We start from the raw sequence: 11472 nt of genomic DNA, 5'->3' as shown, positions 1-11472 counted from the left end.
CCATTCACTACTGAGATAAGATTACTAGAGGCTATACTGCGATCTCCCTGAAATTGAAATTCTGCCTCCCTAGGAATTTTAAAGAATACAACTTTATTATGGCAATCCAATGAAATGTGATAAGTGGCTAATCAGTCCATGCCTAAAATCACGTCAAACTCAAATATATCCAATGAAACAAGATCTGCAGCTAATTCCCTATCTCCAATGTGAACTATACATCCCCTATACACCATCCAAGTACTACTGTAACCCATAGTGTCATAACACCTCTCCATGTCATCTAGAAAATCTAAAGGATCAACTAATACATCCTCTCCAGTGAACTCCTTTGGTTTTAGCTTGAGAAAGTCTGTAGAGTCAAGAAAACGAGCCCTATCCTAAGCTGGTGCTGAAATAGGGCTAACCACTGGTTGCTATTATTGAGCTGTAAGGTACTCAGTTATAGTATAAACAGCATGATTCACTGCATGCAATCCCACTACCAGATCTGTCAGTAACCTGACCAGCTCTAGGTGCTTGAGCTGCAATAGCTAATTGAAATGGTTGTACCCCAGTCTTAGCCATAGGCGTCTGTTCAGATGTCTGATTAATAGTTTGAGGTGGTACCTCCCCTGTTGGATCAAGGTTTGCACCATTAAGACCCTTGGCCCTAGTTCTCCTCTTACGTTTAACAGACCTAGGCATCTATTCATTTTAATAAACAAGTATTAAATCTGAAAATATGAGCCAAATTAAGACAGGTGAAAAAGTACGAAGGACTCAGATATCTAAAGCAATGATAAACTGAAAAGACGTTAAGGATCTTATGCTCCGCAAGTTTGCTAGACCTCAACTGGGCTCTGATACCAACTTTGTCACGATCCAAAATTCTGAGCCGTGACCGGCGTATAATTTAAGTATTCTTAAATTATGCAAGCCTTATCAGAGTATCTTGAATAAATATATTGTCACTTACTAATCTCAAAAAAATTAGACAAAATCCAAATAAACAAAATACTGAATAAACATAATAAATATCCCATAAGTAAACAGCGGAGTCTCTACAGATTTCAAATAAAAACTTAAACTGTTCAATAAACTAAACTAATTATTAGCCCGAGGAAACATGAATTTGGGCATACCATGAGAACAAATCAAAGATTGTCCCTCTTCAGAAAATGGACTGAATATTTAGATCAACTGCAGAATTTTACTGATCTGAAATAGATAACAGACAGAAAAAATGTGGTTTGAGCTAATGCTCAGTGAATGATAATTATAACACACAACGGAATAAGAACAGGTAGTCGCTTGGTTAATTTCACAATAAATTTTCTATTCGATAAAATCATGCTCATGCTATCAAATCATTAATAAAAATAATTTCATAAAACATATATATAAAAGAAATTCATTCAATAAAAATTTTATGATACAGTGCACCAGGGTGATGATACCCCATATCACCAAAGGTCAGATGGTAAACGTGCTACCAGATATTAGACACCTTCCTCCTCCTTCATAGATATCAATGCATATGATACTAATGCAAACTATAAAGTGCAATGATGCATGACTCAACAATGTAACCTAATGCCGTGATAGTCCACACGGCTGGGCCAGATAGTAGATACAGATACTAGGCACAGGTACCAATTCAAAAAAGAAAATTAAACTGTACAAATCAATCAAAATCTACGAAAAATTTCAGATAGTAAATAATAACTGATAGTGCAATTCCAACAGTTTATTTCAATAATTTCAGAGAGTCAATAAGATCAAATCAATCTCAAATAAATTCAGCGTAACACATCGATAAATTTTATATGCAGATATCAATCAATAAAGATATTAAAGGCCTGTTCCTGAAATCCTAATGGCTCTAATGCAGAGATAATTGAAAAAATTAAATATTTAATCAAAATTGAAATAAAATTCAATAATAAAATAAAACTCTAGAAAATCACATATAAAATAATTGTTAAAATACCGATTTAAAATTTTCATTTAATAACAAATTTAATGCTAAGAAATTTTAAAAGGGACTAAAACGGTGTCATATACTATAATTACCACTCACCTGGAACCTCCAAGATAATGGTTATTTTCAATGGATGAAAGACAATTTTAATTGACAGATTGAATATTCGAATCTCCTACACACCAAAATATAAAAGAGAAATATGAAATAACAATAAAATAAAATAATTTTAATATATATATAATAACAATCAATTATTGTCCAACAGTAATCATGATCAACCCAATTTAATACTAATAATAAAAGAAAAAAAATAAATTTCTAGAATAGTTGTAACAGATCAAGAAAAGAAAATAAAATCAGATTCACCCATTATTGAACAAAAAACAAGAATTTTTACCTTGAAAACAGAATCGTAGGTGATGAATTGAGAAATAAAAATTTAAGAATTCTCTGCATACATCAGATTATAAATCGTAAATTTATATATGTATATAAGTTTGTCACCTCCTTTTTCTACCAAATACTCTCATCATCTTTTATTTATTGCTATATATATATAGCAATAAGTAAAAGATGATGAGAGTATTTGGTAGAAAAAGGAGGTGACAAACAGGTTTTAAGAGTAAAGTTTAGCACAAGAGATTATTAGAGTATATATATTTTAAGAGTTCTATTAGATGTAGAATGTAATAAGAGTTATTATAGCAATAAATAAAAGATGATGAGAGTATTTGGTAGAAAAATGAGGTAATAAACAGGTTTTAAGAGCAAAGTTTGGCACAAGAGATTATTAGGGTATATATATTTTAAGAGTTCTATTAGATGTAGAATGTAATAAGAGTTATTATTGAATTGAGTTGTTCAAATTACAGATATATATTTAATTTCAAAAATAATATACATATAAAAATAAATAAACAGGTTATCCAATAAAATATTTTTTATTTTATTATATTATTTTTTTTCTAAATAAATATTTTAAATTATTATTAGATAATTAAAATAAATAATTAATTAAATAGATAAATATTAGGTTTACACACTAGCAGTGCCCTATGAATAGAAATATCTATTACTGTCTCAATGCATGTGGAGTTCTATGCTAGTTCACTAGTTATAAGTATTGGTATCTCCGCATCCAACGTTAAATGATCATTAAGATTTATTTTACTCGTTCAATTTTAATTTATTAAAATAAAAATTTTTCCACCGAAAAAAAAAATTTTCAACTTTGGTTGCTATTCTAAATTAAAATGAATAAAATTAAAATTTTGCCGTTTTTTCTTTTTTTATTTTTATGAGTAAATTAATTGATAATTATCATCAATAAAATTATTTTATTTTAATCGAATTTATTAACAAAATTATACATATTATTTATTATTAATTAAAATTTAATTTATAACAATAAAAAATAATAATATAATAATAAATCTTAAATTTTGAAATAGTGTTAATTAAAAAAATAAAATGAATTTGAAAATGTGCTATGGTGGGTTTAAGGGATTTTTTTTTCTAAATTAAAATTAAAGAATTTTATTTTAACAAATTAAAGTTGAGCGACAAAAAATGAAATAACAATAAAGTTTGAAACAATTGATGTAATTTACTCTAATTAAGAAGGTTAAAGAGAGAAAAACAAAAGTGAAAGATGTACATATAGATAGCGGGCAGTTTGGTCCGATTCGATTTTTAATTCAAGTGTTAGAGTTAATTGGGATCAGATTGAAGAGTACAGTCCTGATTTTAGTTTTTTTTTTTTCTTTTCTGGCATAAAAAGATTTGACCCTAAATAGAACCATCAATTTCGGTCCATTTCAAGATCCTTTTTTGGCAATTTCAAATTTGAGCGGTTTCGGTTCTTGATAAGACAAGTCCGGAACGGAGCCATGGCCATGATGATATGTAGATATCACAAGAGCAAAAGAGCACATTTTCAGCAAACAAAGCAATGCTCTATAGATTGGTATCATACAAAGTGGGTTATTTATTTCATTAACATAGCTAAAACTTTTCAACAACACGCCCATTGGATAAACTCCTTGACCAAAATCACACAGGATTTTTCTTGCAATTTGTTTTCTAACTTTTAGGATAGGAAACTTCAACTGATCTTAAACACACTACTAATTTTCATGAGTATGCTTAGGTCAGGTGCAAGTTCTGCTAGCCTTATGGCTGGAAATATAATCTTTGCACCTAGTTGCTGATAGTTTTTGGGTTTGAGAGTCGAATAATCAACATGGTAAAGCCCAAACCTTATCGTATATCCATCTATCCACTCAAAGTTGTCAAGCAATGACCAGGCAAAGTACCCCCGTGCATCTGCTCCTTCCCTGACCATTTTTTCAAATACATTACAGATTACTCGATTAGTTAGCCCCACCAGCAATGTGCCTAAAGATATATATATTCCAAAGCAGTTGGGGTCGGCTATATAGAAAATGATAGTACCTTAGTGCCATTGCCAGAGCTTCCAAGTAGCTGCTCATGTACTTTACTCTCTTGACATCATTGAGTAAAACTTTGACAGTGGTATTGCAATTTTCTTCCTGACCAAATCCCACAAGAACAGCACAATTATACAAGAACCTTATAGTTCAAAAACAGAGCCAAAGAAGAAAAAAAAGCATATATGTTGCAGCAGTGCGCTTACCATTTTCTCTAATGAACATTGGTATGTTGTTATATCCTACTTTTATTTATGTCACCATTTTTTCCATTCCTTGAGGATAAACATATTGCCAGTCAACTGAGGTCTACACAAGTACAAAGGCTTAAGTTATTCATAGAAAAGTAGAAAGTAAATTGTAAGATGAAGAGAAGCTAAGGTCATATGCAGGTTCTCCAATGAAGATACCGTCCTTCTGTGCAGTCTGCCAAGCAAGACCTTCTGTCTTTGTAACTCCTTTACCTTGGCCACAGAAAGAAAATATGCAGTCCTTTATGTAGAAACTACTGTAGTGGTTATGCCAATGAAGTCTAATCCACTCCTCAGCTTCTCCAGTTCATAGTTTGAAAATGCAGGCAAGTCAACGCCCTAGAATTTCCTGCATTTCTGTTGCATACGCTCCATGTATAATAGGGTCTAGGAACCTGAAGTGTTGTTGAATATCATCAAAAGCTGTGTCTCCATGGTCTCATTGCACAGCACAGATGTATGACAGATGCTTACCAGTTCAAATAGAAAGCTTGGGCTCTCTCAACTGCTAGTTTGTCTTTCAAGGAAATACTGATAGGTTCAAACCGCATGGCATTCATAACAATTCCTATGCTTCCACCTTGTTCTTTCTGTATATCATCCAAGTGTAAGATTCCAAATGATGTAAGCTCTACTAATTATGTCCATGTTCATATCTCATTAATGAATTTCAGATATGTATAAGTAGTGATTATTCAGTCATTCTGGATAGAAATGCTGTTACCTGTTGGGAGCTTGGCATATTCACTCAAGTACCTGGTATTTAGTTCTGTAAACATTAACAGCAGCTGCATGTGATAGTATCATGTTATGGGCAGCGATAAAAGGCTCTCCCTCTGAATCTCCATTGCTACAGTTGCCAAACAAGCTGGAGCAATGAGCTGGCAGGAAAATCCCTGATCTATAACCAAGAATTGCTGCGACATTGGGCTCATTGAAGGTGGATCACCATTTAACTCTGTCACCCAAGGATCTGAAACATATATCTGCATAATATTTGAAGTCCTCCCTAAAAAAGTTGAATGCATATCAGCCAAACCCAAGAGGCAGATGCCTAACAATAATACAGGAGATCAGCTACTCACTGTATTTCAGGACTTAGCCAAGCTCCATATCTGCCTTCAAGTTCCTGAGGAATGTCATAGTGAGTCAATGACACAAAGGGATGGATTCCGAAAACCAGAACAAATGAATGTTATTGTGAAAACATGATATGATCTATTACCATACGAAGGTCCGCTACTAATTATGCAACAATGATTCTGATGATAAATAGATTTGTTTATTTCACCTTTTGTGCTTACTTTATGATTCTGATCACATTATGACAATCAAGCTATTCTATACATTGTGACAATTTACTCTGGAAATTGAATTAACCTTTATGCAGAAGGGCATTAATTATCTTGTTATAATGATTGATGCCAGCCTGGTTCACATTTCGAAATCTTCCCTCTGGCTCACTAAAAGATGACAGTTAGAGATTGGATTAACAGTGACTTATTAGTAAAACATTCTCTAATGAAGAAATTACAAACTCACTGGGTCGGACTCTTGCCCATCATATGGAGAAATGACAGCTATTGACTCCAATATATTCCATGAGATCAATATCTTCCTGTTTTCTGATTTCATAACAAACCAAATTGGTCTGTTTCCTTTATATTGCGATGGATTCATACCTCTGTATTTTCAGAAACAGATTATCAAACAATGCCGTTCAAATATCATCTACCAATTCTCAGAACATTATGACATTCCCTTTTCTTGAAAAATCTAGACACTTGATTTTCATACCTTTTTTCCTTATTATGTTTAATAACTATTCCCATATGCATAACATTTATCCGAACCAAAATATCTTACATATTTTCAAAAGACTTCAAATGCTAATATATAATTTTCTTCTCAATTTGGTGACTTTGATATAATTGGTTCAGTTTTACGGGATCCCTTCACTGTCAATCAATCGCAATCAAGAACAGAAAAGAACTGTACTCTATCGCAAATAATGAAATTAAGAAATCAAAAAGGAAAAAGAAAAAGGCACTATAATGTGGAGAAAACAACCATCACACTAAAGTATAAATGTGGGGTTCATATTTGGCTAAATAGGGTTAAAACTTGTGAGCATGCAAATCTTTAATGTGGGTCATGTCCATAATAATTTGTCTACTTTATATTGTAGATCATTTGATATGTTAACCACCAGATCTATGTGACTGCATAATGCATATAATGATCACAATATGCATATGCATATCTAAGCCTTTGGATTGGCCATTTCGTAAAGTGTAATAGTGTCCCTAACTTATCTTATCCCTTCCATAGCCTCACTTTCATTGCAGCAATAACTTTGCAATACCCTTTTTATATGCTGCACTTAAAAGCCTGTCTGCCACTCCACTTCTAATTTCAGACTTCATCTACCTGAATTGTAACCCGGCTCAAAAAGTTTTCGTGCTGTAATCTGATTGAAATATTTTGTGATGTGGCTGATAGACTTGCATAAATATTGTATTTTCCCCCTATTGTGTTAGTATTGTGAGAAACACACTGGATTAAAGGGTTTGAGAATTATGTGTGATTGAATCTTGCTTTTTTTGTGTGGAACTTTTCTCTAATCTCGTGTCTATTTTTTCTCCTCTTTATGCTGTAATTATGTGACTGTGTGCGCCTTTGTGTCCCTGTTTCAACAATTTTCATATTGGATGGATGAAAATTCATAAACTGGGAAAAATAGAACAAACATTTAAGCGGCTTCATAGATATTAAGAAGATTAAAAAAAATGCTCAAATAAGTAAAATGAGCACCAGATATCGGTGATCCACTGCAATGTCTCCATTAGTTCCATCTAAGATATTACCTACCAAAAATCCATACAACTACTACCAGAAAAAGAAAGAGGTCAAAACAGGACGGATAATAGAGATAGAAGAAAAAGTATAAAACATAAGCCATCTAACCAGGCTTGTGAGTTAAAGTGTCCCAATTGTTAAGGCCTTTACCATCACTCAAGTATGCTCCTTCAAACTGTGCAAAGATGAAATAATATGCAGAAAAATTTGATTCTACTCTTTAAGTGTGTGAAGGAGAAAAACAAAATAAGGCAAAAGCATAATACTTGGTCAGAAGAAGATGCAGTTCCAAAGAGAAAGCTGCTTGAAAATGGAGTGGCATCAGAACTTCCCTTCAGAGAGATCGAATTGCATGGTACCATAAGAACTGAGAACCACACTTCAAACAGTAAGAAAGCATAATATAAGAACCAAAACTCCATAACAAATGACAAGTAGAAGAAAAATATGTTTGAGAAGGAGAGAGATATAAAGAAACCATTAAGCTCAAAAGAACAAACTGAGAAATTTATACAAGAAATATAAAAATAAACAGGACCCTCCTGATGTCATTACCTGCTTTATGTCAGCTAAATTGGTTTTAAAAAATTTAATTATCAAGCAAATTAACTCAAATTAGTTTGAGGATTTGCTAATCACTAAGTCGGGTTACAGCAAATCACCAATCATTCATATATCCAGTCTTTTATGATATTCACACAGACTAATTATGGGAAAATTCTCCAAACTCTTTTAAAAAATTTGGGAATTGAGTACTAGCTCAATTTATGCCGATTGAAGACTCTTCTTTGAAATTGGGAGCTTGGCAACTTTTAATAATTATAAATTTAACCCTTTAAATTTATTAATTATAATTTTTTTCTCAAAGGCAGATTCGTAGACGAGACCCTACTTAGGCGTAAAAGAGGATACGAAGTGACGTTGAGCCAAAGGATTGAAAATAAAGGAACTATCTTGCAGCGTTTTCTTAGCTAACGAATGAGCTGCCATGTTCCTCATCCTAGAACAAACAAAAAAAATCTACTCTAAACACCATGTTTTGAATGTCTTGAGTAATTCCAGAGATTGAGAGAAGGGGAGGAGACCGATTTTGAATTGCATTGACCACTTGCAAAGAGTCACTTTCCAACATGAAGCGATTAAATCCTCTGGAAATCCCTAGTTGAATTACTTCCCGACAAGCCATAGCTTCAAGGGTGAGAGGGTCTATAATACTAGTGATACACCGACAACTCCAACCTTGTGGAGATCCATCCGAATCCCTTGCTATGGCTACTATCGATCCATAAAGCTCCTCCCTACTTACTGCTGCATCTGTATTGATTTTGACAAGGCCTGGGGCTGGTGGAGACCATTCTAAGTGATGGCGAGATGTGATAATTGGAGTCTGTTTCGTAAAAACCTGCAAGGAAGCAAAATCCCTATACATGGCAAGGCCCACTGATGTCGTCTCTTGTGGAGAACTCTGATGACGGCTAAAGATGTAGTTGTTGCGACTTTTTCCATATGCTCCATAAGACAAAAACTAGCATCTTTATCCAACCACTTTCCTGGACACCCGAGCTTTAGGAAGGAGAGGAGTTCTTGCCAACAATCCAAAATTGTGGTACCCTTTAATATTTCTGACCGAAGCATGAAGGGCAACATCAACCAAACCTGCCTAGCGTGATAACACTTGAAGAACAAATGATGCAGTGATTCCTATTCTCCACAGAAGACACATTCTGAGCAAAAGTCTGACCGAATTTTGCATAGATGAACATTAGTTGGCAATTTTTCTTAGAGAAGTTTCCAAAGAAAAATGGCAATTTTCGGCGGTAACTTGAGCTTACAGACTTCTCTCCACAGCTTTCGAGTTGCATTATCTGAAGTAGGTCTAGGACCTGCTTGATTTGAGCCCCTCCTATTCAACTTTGGAGCACAACCATCCATTAGCCCGACTTCACACTATATTCACCTGATGACGTGTAATGCCAAACCAGCAAGTCTTCGCTCCTAAACAGATTGATCGGAATAGACAGTGTGTTTGGAATTTCCTCTTCCTTAAATACTGCTCTTAACTTCCTCAAGTCCCATGATAATGAAGACGGGTCAAAAAGTTGTGATACCCAATTAATAGAAGGATCAGCATCTTCTTTGACTGGAGGTGGGCGTGGAAAAGAGTTTGGAATCCACTTATCTAAATTGCAGACAATAGAGTTCCCATCATTAAAGTGCTATCTAACTCCTTGTTGGAGTAATTGCCTACCCCATAGTATGATTTGCCACGATCATGATGGTCTTGATCCTTCCTTAGTGATGTTGTTATGAATATTTTCCTAAGTGCACGCATCACAATAGTATAATTTAAAAATATTATTTTTATAAAAAATTATATTTAAATTGAAATTAAAGGAATTAATTAATTAGAGTGCTAAAATTTAAAGATATTAAAAATAAAATTTAAAATTAAAATCTATATTTGAGAAATTTAAGCCAAATCAAACGATTAATTAAATTAGATGACTAAAATTTAAATTGAAATTACTAATTATGAAATTGGGAGAAATTAAATCTAACTTCAAAAAAATTAAAATGATTCTAGAGATAGAGTTTTCAATATTGTTTACATGTGATTTATCCTCAATTTAGTCAAATACATGAAAATTGTAATTTTTAAGGAAATCAGTTCTTAGTTCTTTGAAACCTTTCTCAAGCATTTCAAAGTTAGTATTCATCAAATCAAACTCTGTTTTCACGGTATTTCAAACCTGACAAAAATCCAATTAAAGCTCTAATTGATTTTAAAAGTCCTCTTAATCCTCTTAGCTTATCTCTAACACCAAGAAAATTAAGTTTATTGCAAGATTATCTATCCCAAACATTCACTTTTCAGTCTATCTGTTAAGGATTAAAACTTAACTTAATGAGGGCCCTTTCATCAAGCAAGGCAACTGAAGGAACGGAAGCGTGAAAAACACAAGTTTATACCATTAAATTCAAAAATTTTCACCTAGGGTCACATGCATCATGCAAGATTTATTTTTATCTATTTGATTTCAATGATAAATAACATATTAAAACTCTTTTAATATGTTTTTGGATCTGTATTTGTTATTTAAGATTTTAAAATTAATCAGATTAATTTTAGAACCATATATTAAATCAAGAACGATTACACTAACCTCTTGATGCCTGCGTCTTTGAGATTCGTCTTCAGGACACCAGATGTTGTCCCTCTAGCTTGTCCACACCAAGAACACCTATGGCAGCCCTTGAACAGCTTCTAAAGCTTTTTCTATTAATTAGAAATTCAAGTTCTGCCTTTTAAGATATTAGAGATGTAAACAGGACACTAGAAATAATTTCTAGTGTTCTTAATTCAAGAGATTGATGGCTAATCTCTTTGAATTGATGAGAGATGAAGAAGAATAGATGAAAAGCCTCAAAGTGGCGTGAAAAAGGAGAGGAGTGGCTGCTGGTTATTTTTCTTTTCATAATCACACTTAAATAGCTAGGTTAACACATTAAACCCTTGCCACATGTCACCCTTTGATTAGCAGCTCTAGATTTAAGTGACCCAATCACATTGTGCCAAGTGTCAAACCTATATTTAATCTTGATTTTAATCATCTTTCATGATTAAAAAAACATTTGGCAAGCTTATGTGTAATCCCATGTGTCACCATCTCATGGTGCCACCTGTCATACTGTGAAATGACCAAAATGCCTCTGTGTCTTAATTTTGAGTTCTTAACCCAAAATAATTAATTTTCTTCTTCTAATTAATTTATATCAAATATAAATTAATTAATTAATCTCTATTAATTAATTTCTCATTAATTAAATTCATATTTAAACACTTTAAATATAAATTTAATTTATACTACACATCCAATAATCTAGATTTGGTTTCAAGTCATGCTAGGGACTTTGTAATTTAATTGCAAACCAAACCTATTTAATT

At 32.9% G+C, this 11472-nt stretch overlaps 1 pseudogene; it reads right to left on the bottom strand.

Annotated features, from left to right (window-relative positions):
- Positions 1–3899: 3899 nt before the first annotated feature.
- LOC110633223 (beta-glucosidase 47-like) lies at positions 3900–9774 on the bottom strand (annotated as a pseudogene).
- Positions 9775–11472: the final 1698 nt, after the last annotated feature.

Source organism: Hevea brasiliensis, chromosome 11 (genome assembly GCF_030052815.1).
Source record: "Hevea brasiliensis isolate MT/VB/25A 57/8 chromosome 11, ASM3005281v1, whole genome shotgun sequence".
Classification (NCBI taxonomy): Eukaryota; Viridiplantae; Streptophyta; class Magnoliopsida; order Malpighiales; family Euphorbiaceae; genus Hevea; species Hevea brasiliensis.
Note: the sequence above shows the minus strand (reverse complement) of the source record. Positions and strands in the feature narration are given on the sequence as shown.